This window comes from Saccopteryx bilineata, chromosome 2, assembly GCF_036850765.1.
Source record: "Saccopteryx bilineata isolate mSacBil1 chromosome 2, mSacBil1_pri_phased_curated, whole genome shotgun sequence".
Lineage (NCBI taxonomy): Eukaryota > Metazoa > Chordata > Mammalia > Chiroptera > Emballonuridae > Saccopteryx > Saccopteryx bilineata.
In genome coordinates, this window is record NC_089491.1 from 307,877,491 (window position 1) to 307,886,469 (window position 8,979).

The following is an 8,979-nucleotide window of genomic DNA, read 5'->3' on the forward strand; positions in this document are numbered from 1 at the left end:
CCCTCCCCACACGGTGCTTTTGGGGGCACAGGGGTGACCCCGAGATTCCAGTTTCGGCCCACACAAAAGCTTCTGACTCTGCCCCTCTATCTGGTAACATGGGCGCCCACTCCCGGGGCTCTCAGAGGAATCTCTTGCCCACGATCTGCGCGTGCCGACCAGGAGATCGGGGTGGATGGCTGTCCCAAGTGCCTTTCTTTGTCTGGATTTGGCACAAGCATTAGCTTGTGTTGACTGGGTTGCCACAAGCACAATTTTTCCTCGACTTGGATGTTCATGCCACAGCCTGGTTTGGACATTTGTGCCGCAGTCTGGTTCTATTCACACCCTATGCCTGCCTTAGTTCCTATACTCTCAGTTCCCAGTGAAAGCAGGCCTTATTTAGGTTAGTGAAGAAGGTGGAGTGTTTCTTCCTCCTTATTTCTTTCAGGGTTGATTATATATTTAGTCAATTTTTCGCTCAATCATACCTTTGCATTTAGTGTGGAACTTCTGGAGGCTCCAAGGATAGATTTTTCTGTCTCTGATTGAAGATCTTGTTGAATTTTGGGGGAGATTTATCGGTATCACTCCTTACGGCGCCATTTCTCTGACATCACTCCCAGAAGTTTTTTGATAACTGTTTTGATCTCATTTGTTGTAATAGATCTGTTTAGGTTTTCTGATTCTTTCAGATTGAGTTTTAAAATATTATATGTTTCAAGGAATTTGTCCATTTCATCTAGGTTGTCTAATTTTTTGGCATACAGTTCTTCATAGTATTTTCTTACAATCCTTTTTATTTCTGTTGTGTCAGTTATTATTTCTCCACTTTCATTTCTAATTTTATTTATGAGTCCTCTCTCTTTTTTTCTTGGTGAGTCTGGCTAAGGGTTCATTGATCTTGTTTACCTTTTTGAAGAACCAGCTTCTTGTTTCATTGATCCTCTGTATTGTTTCTTTAGCATCTATGGTGGAAATAAATGTATTTCCACTCTGATCTTTAATATTTCCTTTCTTCTACTGCCTCTGTGCTTTATTTGCTGGGGGGGTTTTTCTAGTTCTTTTTGATGCAGGTTGAAGTTGTTTATTTGAGCTTTTTCTAGCTTCCTAAGGTATGCTTGTAATGCTATGAACTTCCCTCTCAAGACTGCTTTTGCTGTGTCCCCAAAATTTTAAGTTGTTGTTTGCTCATTATCATTCATTTCTAGGAATTTTTTTATTTCTTTTTTTATCTCATTGTTAACCCATTTGTTATTTAATATCATGCTATTTAGTTTCCAAGTGTTTGAGTATTTTTCAGTTTTTCTGTTGTGGTTGATTCCTAGTTTCATACCATTGTGGATTAGAGAAAATGCTTGATATGATTTCAATCTTCTTAAATTTGTTGAGACCGCTTTTGTGCCCTATCATGTTGTCTATCCTTGAGAATGTATCATTGTATCATGAGCACTTGAAAAGAATGTATATTCTGCTGAATTAGGGTGAAAGTTTCTGGAGATAGCTATTAAATCCAGTTGATCTAGTGTGTCTTTTAAGGCTGCTGTTTCTTTGTTAATTTTCTTCCTTGAGGATCTATCTAGTGATGTTAGTGAGGTATTGAAATCCTCTACTATTATAGTATTGCTGTTGCTCTCACCACTTATATCCATCAAAGTCTGCTTTATATATTTAGATGCCCCTATATTAGGTGCGTAGATATTTATAATGGTTATATCTTCCTGTTGGATTGCTCCCTTTATTATTATGTAGTGACCTTGTTTATCTCTTTCTATAGCCTTTGTTTTAAAGTCTATTTTGTCTAATATAAGTATAGCTACCCCCATGCATATGGCAGCATTGTTCACAATAGTGAAGATCTGGAAATAGCCGAAGTGTCTGTCAGTGGACAAGTGAATTAAAAAGCAGTGGTACATACATACAATGGAATACTATGGGGCCATGAAAAAGAAGGAAATATTACATTTTGCAACAATATGGATGGACCTGGAAACTATTATGTTGAGTGAAATAAGCCAGGCAGAGAAAGAAAAATACCATATGACCTCACTCATTTGAGGAATCCAAGGAACAATGTAAACTGAGGAATGGAATTAAACCTGAAGGGAATGGGGGAGGGAGCTGTTGAGAAGGGGTTAAGGGAGGTGTTGAGGGGAATATGGGGAAAGGGGAAGCTTTTGGGGAGACACTAGAATCTGTGTAACCACAATTAATTAATTAATTTTAAAAGAAACCTGAAAAAAAATAGAAGCAGACAAAAACAATCATACATGGAGAATTCAGTACATCATTGATGGCTTTTGAAGGATCATCCAAACAAAAAATTAATAAAGTAATATTAGCCTTAAACAACACACTGGACCAAATGAATATAAGCTTTTTTTTTTCATTTCTATTTGCAAAAATATTATTTTCCATCTTTTTACCATCAGTCTATGTGCATCTTTTGATTTTTTTTATTTTATTTTATTTTTTTAAAATAAATTTTTATTAATGGTAATAGGATGACATTAATAAATCAGGGTACATATATTCAAAGAAAACATGTCTAGGTTATTTTGTCATTAAATTATGTTGCGTACCCCTCGCCCAAAGTCAGATTGTCCACCGCCACCCTCTATCTAGTTCTCTGTGCCCCTCCCCCTCCCCCTAACTCTCTCCCTCCCTCCCTCCCATGTCCTCCCTCCCCCCACCCCTGGTAACCACCACACTCTTGTCCATGCTTCTTAGTCTCATTTTTATGTTCCACCAATGTATGGAATCATGTAGTTCTTGTTCTTTTCTGATTTACTTATTTCACTCCTTATAATGTTATCAAGATCCCACCATTTTGCTGTAAATGATCTGATGTCATCATTTCTTATGGCTGAGTAGTATTCCATAGTGTATATGTGCCACATCTTCTTTATCCAGTCTTCTATTGAAGGGCTTTTTGGTTGTTTCCATGTCTTGGCCACTGTGAACAATGCTGCAATGAACATGGGGCTACATGTGTCTTCACGTATCAATGTTTCTGAGGTTTTGGGGTATATACCCAGTAGAGGGATTGCTGGGTCATAAGGTAGTTCTATTTGCAGTTTTTTGAGGAACCACCATACTTTCCTCCATAATGGTTGTACTACTTTACAGTCCCACCAACAGTGAATGAGGGTTCCTTTTTCTCCACAGCCTCTCCAACATTTGCTATTACCTGACTTGCTAATAACAGCTAATCTAACAGGGGTGAGGTGGTATCTCATTGCCATTTTGATTTGCATTTCTCTAATAACTAATGAAGCTGAGCATCTTTTCATATATCTGTTGGCCATTTGTATCTCTTCCTGGGAGAAGTGTCTGTTCATGTCCTCTTCCCATTTTTTTATGGGATTGTTTGTCTGTTGGTTGTTGAGTTTTATGAGTTCTTTGTATATTTTGGATATTAGGCCCTTATCTGAGCTGTTGTTTGAAAATATCATTTCCCATTTAGTTGGCTGTCTGTTTATTTTGATATCAGTTTCTCTTGCTGAGAAAAAACTTTTTATTCTGATGTAGTCCCATTCATTTATCTTTGCCTTCACTTCTCTTGCCATTGGAGTCAAGTTCATAAAATGTTCTTTAAAACCCAGGTCCATGATTTTAGTACCTATGTCTTCTTCTATGTACTTTATTGTTTCAGGTCTTATATTTAGGTCTTTGATACATTTTGAATTAATTTTAGTACACGGGACAGGCTGTAGTCGAGTTTCATTCTTTTGCATGTGGCTTTCCAGTTTTCCCAACACCATTTGTTGAAGAGGCTTTCTTTTCTCCATTGTGTGTTGTTGGCCCCTTTATCAAAGATTATTTGACCATATATATGTGGTTTTATTTCTGGACTTTCTATTCTGTTCCAATGGTCTGAGTGTCTATTTTTGTGCCAATACCATGCTGTTTTGATTATCGTGGCCCTATAATATAGTTTAAAGTCAGGTATTGTAATGCCCCCAGCTTCATTCTTTTTCCTTAGGATTGTTTTGGCTATTCGGGGTTTTTTATAGTTCCATATAAATCTGATGATTTTTTGTTCCATTTCTTTAAAAAATCTCATAGGGATTTTGATGGGAATTGCATTAAATTTGTATATTGCTTTGGGTAATATGGCCATTTTGATTATATTTATTCTTCCTATCCAAGAACAAGGAATATTTTTCCATCTCATTGTATCTTTTTCGATTTCCCTTAACAATGCTTTGTAATTTTCATTATATAGGTCCTTTACATTCTTTGTTATGTTTATTCCTAGGTATTTTATTTTTTTTGTTGCAATCGTGAAGGGGATTATTTTTTTGAGTTCGTTTTCTAATATTTCATTGTTGGCATATAGAAAGGCTATGGACTTTTGTATGTTAATTTTGTATCCTGCAACCTTACTGTATTGGCTTATTGTTTCTAATAATCTTTTTGTGGAGTCCTTCAGGTTTTCGATGTATAGGATCATATCATCAGCAAAAAGTGATACCTTTACTTCTTCTTTTCCGATATGGATGCCTTTTATTTCTTTGTCTTGTCTGATTGCTCTGGCCAGAACTTCTAGCACCACGTTAAATAAGAGTGGAGAGAGTGGACAACCCTGTCTTGTTGCTGATTTAAGGTAGAAAGTCCTCAGTTTTATGCCGTTTAATATGATGTTGGCTGATGGTTTATCATATATGGCCTTTATCATGTTGAGATATTTTCCTTCTATACCCATTTTGTTGAGAGTCTTAAACATAAAATTGTGTTGTATTTTATCAAAAGCCTTTTCTGCATCTATTGATAAGATCATGTGGTTTTTGTTCTTTGTTTTGTTGATATGGTGTATTACGTTAACCGTTTTGCGTATGTTGAACCATCCTTGAGATTCTGGGATGAATCCCACTTGATCATGATGTATTATTTTTTTAATATGTTGTTGTATTCGGTTTGCCAATATTTTGTTTAGTATTTTAGCATCTGTATTCATGAGAGATATTGGTCTGTAGTTTTCTTTCTTTGTGCCATCCTTGCCAGGTTTTGGTATGAGGGTTATGTTGGCCTCATAAAATGTGTTTGGAAGTATTGCTTCTTCTTCAATTTTTTGGAAGACTTTGAGTAGAATAGGAACCAAGTCTTCTTTGAATGTTTGATAGAATTCACTAGTATAACCGTCTGGGCCTGGACTTTTATTTTTGGGGAGGTTTTTAATAGTTTTTTCTATTTCCTCCCTGCTGATTGGTCTGTTTAGGCTTTCTGCTTCTTCATGACTCAGTCTAGGAAGGTTGTATTGTTCTAGGAATTTATCCATTTCTTCTAGATTGTTGTATTTGGTGGCATATAATTTTTTCATAGTATTCTACAATAATTCTTTGTATTTCTATGATGTCTGTGGTGATCTCTTCTCTTTCATTTTGGATTTTATTTATTTGAGTCCTGTGCCTTTTTTCCTTGGTGAGTCTTGCCAAGGGTTTGTCAATTTTGTTGATCTTTTCAAAGAACCAGCTCCTTGTTTTATTGATTTTTTCTATAGTTTTTCTGTTCTTTATTTCATTTATTTCTGCTCTGATTTTTATTATCTCCTTTCTTTGGCTGGTTTTGGGTTGTCTTTGTTCTTCTTTTTCTAGTTCCTTAAGGTGTGAAGTTAAGTGGTTTACTTCAGCTCTCTCTTGTTTGTTCATATAGGCCTGAAGTGATATGAACTTTCCTCTTATTACTGCTTTTGCTGCATCCCAGAGATTCTGATATGTCGTATTTTCATTTTCATTTGTCTGTATATATCTTTTGATCTCTGTGCTTATTTCTTCTTTGACCCATTCATTTTTTAGAAGTATGTTGTTTAGTTTCCACATTTTTGTGGATTTTTCCCCCTCTTTTTTGCAGTTGAATTCTAGTTTCAAGGCTTTATGATCAGAAAATATGCTTGGTACAATTTCAATTTTTCTAAATTTGCTGATATTGTCTTTGTGGCCCAACATATGGTCAATTCTTGAGAATGTTCCATGTACACTAGAGAAAAATGTATACTCTGTCGCTTTGGGATGAAGTGTCCTGTAGATGTCTATCATATCCAGGTGTTCTAGTATTTCGTTTAAGGCCACTATATCTTTATTGATTCTCTGTTTGGATGACCGATCTAGAGCCGTCAGCGGTGTATTGAGGTCTCCAAGTATGATTGTATTTTTGTTAGTTTTTGTTTTAAGGTCAATAAGTAGCTGTCTTATATATTTTGGTGCTCCTTGGTTTGGTGCATATATATTAAGGATTGTTATGTCTTCTTGATTCAACTTCCCCTTAATCATTATGAAATGACCATTTTTGTTTCTGAGTACTTTTTCTGTCTTGTAGTCAGCATTATTAGATATGAGTATTGCTACGCCTGCTTTTTTTGGGGTGTTGTTTGCTTGGAGTATTGTTTTCCAGCCTTTCACTTTGAATTTGTTTTTATCCTTGTTGCTTAGATGTGTTTCTTGTAGGCAGCATATAGCTGGATTTTCTTTTTTAATCCATTCTGCTACTCTGTGTCTTTTTATTGGTAAGTTTAATCCATTTACATTTAGTGTAATTATTGACACTTGTGGGTTCCCTACTGCCATTTTATAAATTGCTTTCTGTTAGTTTTGTATCTAGTTTGATTCTTCTCTTTTGTTTTTCTATCATTTGTTTTTGTTTGTTTGTGTTCCATACTTCTTTCCTCTGTTGCTACCTTTTTTAAGTCAAGTGTTTTTGTGGTGGTTTTTTCAAGGGTGGTTACCATTAAGTAATGAAATTGTACTTACTATATTCATTGTAGTACCCTATCTTATGAGTATTTCTGCACTTCATCGTCCTTTGCTACTGTTAATCTCCATCCTCTCCCCCCTTTTTTTCCTTTGTTGTCACAGTTTAAGTTTGGTTTTATTGTGTTCTTGGTGGAGCTGTTACTTGTGGTGTTGTTTTCTTTTGTTCTTTGAATCTGGTTGGAAAACCCCCTTTAGTATTTCCTGGAGTGGGGGCTTTCTGTTGATAAATTCTCTCATCTTTTCTGTATTTGTGAATGTTTTTATATCTCCTTCATACTTGAAGGATAGCTTTGATGGGTATAGTATTCTTGGCTGAAAGTTCCTCTCTTTCAGGGCTTTAAATATTGGGGTCCACTCTCTTCTAGCTTGTAGAGTTTCTGCTGAGAAATCTGACGATAATCTAATAGGCCTTCCTTTATATGTTGTACTCTTCTTTTCCCTGGCTGCCTTGAGAATTTTTTCTTTGTCATTGGTTTGTGTCATCTTTATTATGATATGCCTTGGAGTGGGTTTGTTGGGGTTAAGAAAACTCGGTGTTCTGTTTGCTTCTTGAATTTGAGGCTTTAGTTCTTTCCACAGGCTTGGGAAGTTCTCATCTATTATTTGTTTGAGTATATTCTCCATTCCATTTTCTTTCTCTTCTCCCTCTGATATACCTATTATTCTTATGTTATTCTTTCTGATGGAGTCAGACAATTCCTGTAGGGCTTTCTCGTTTTTTATTATTTTTGAGTCTCTTTCTTCTTTCTGTTGTGCCTCAAGTTGTTTGTCTTCTATTTCACTAATCCTATTCTCAATCTGGGCTGTTCTGTTAGCTAAGCTTGTTACCTCGTTTTTCAGCTCGTGAATTGAGTTTTTCATTTCTGTTTGATTTGTTTTAATAGTTTCAGTTTCCTTGGTAATATATTCTTTGTGTTCATTGAGTTGTTTTCTGATCTCCCTATATTGCCTTTCTGTGTTTTCTTGTATATCTCTGAGTATTTTTAAGATTTCTATTTTAAATTCTCTGTAATTTAGCTCCAAGGCTTCCAATATGTTAAGTCTTTTCTCCATAGATTTTTCCACATCTATTTGTGTTACCTCTCTTTTTTTTGTATCCATAATATTCGATTTCCTCTTTCTTATTGGCATCTGAGGGTGGTCTTGTTGATAGCACACAGGCGCACTCCCTCGCGGCTTGAATGAACGTCCCTGCGGTAGCTTCCTCCACACCCTCGTCTCTCAGATTCATTTGATAACAGTCCTTTGCTTTCAGTTTGTGTGGAACTCCGGAATGCTCCGAGGATAAATTTTTCTGTTTCTAGTTGATAAATTTGTTGTGATTTAGGGGAGATCTGTCGGATGCGCTGCTCACGGTGCCATTTCCATGACGTCACCCATCTTTTGATTTAAGGCAGGGTTCTCAAACTCATGGCCCACGGGCCGCATGCGTCCCGCCAAACAATTTTGTGCAGCCCGCAGACTAATCCACGAAGTTCAAAATATTTTGGATAAAATTAAGTAAGCCTAGGGGCCTACTTGTATTTTTCATTTCTCTAGCATCCTAGCTAGATATTAGCTTAGTTAAAAGCAGTTGTGATGCGAACTACAGTTTCTGGTCATTTTGTGACACTGAGTAAACTGCATGTACGATTGTGCTTGTTGTACTGATTTTTCTTGTTGTTGTCAACTGCAGTGAGAAAAGTGTTGCGTAACAGTTGCCTTTTGTAGACCTAGTGCGGCCCACCAAACGGCTGTGATCTTGCTCTGCGGCCCACATGCTGAGTTGAGTTTGAGACCCCTGATTTAAGGTGTGTCTCTTGTAGACAGCATATGTATAGGTACTGTTTTCTTATCCACGCAGCTGCCCTATATCTTTTGATTGAATCATTTAACCATTTACATTTATGGTTATTATTGATATGTAGTTGTTTATTGCCATTTTATTCTTTAAGGCTGTATTCCTCTTTTGCTATATTCTTTTCTTTCTTTGATCTTTTTTACAACAAGCCCCTTAAAATTTCCTGCATCATTGGTTTGGTTGTAATAAATTCCTTGAGGGTTTTTTTTTGTGGGTTTTTTTTTTTTCGTCTGAGAAGCTTTTTATTTCTCATTCAATTTTAAACAATGGCCTTGCTGGATAAAATATTATTGGTTGTAGGCTCTTGTTCTACATTACTTTGAATATTTCTTGCCATTCACATCTGGCCTCAGTGTTTCTGTTGAGAAGTCAAATGTCATCCTATGGGGCAGCGGTTCTCAACCTGTG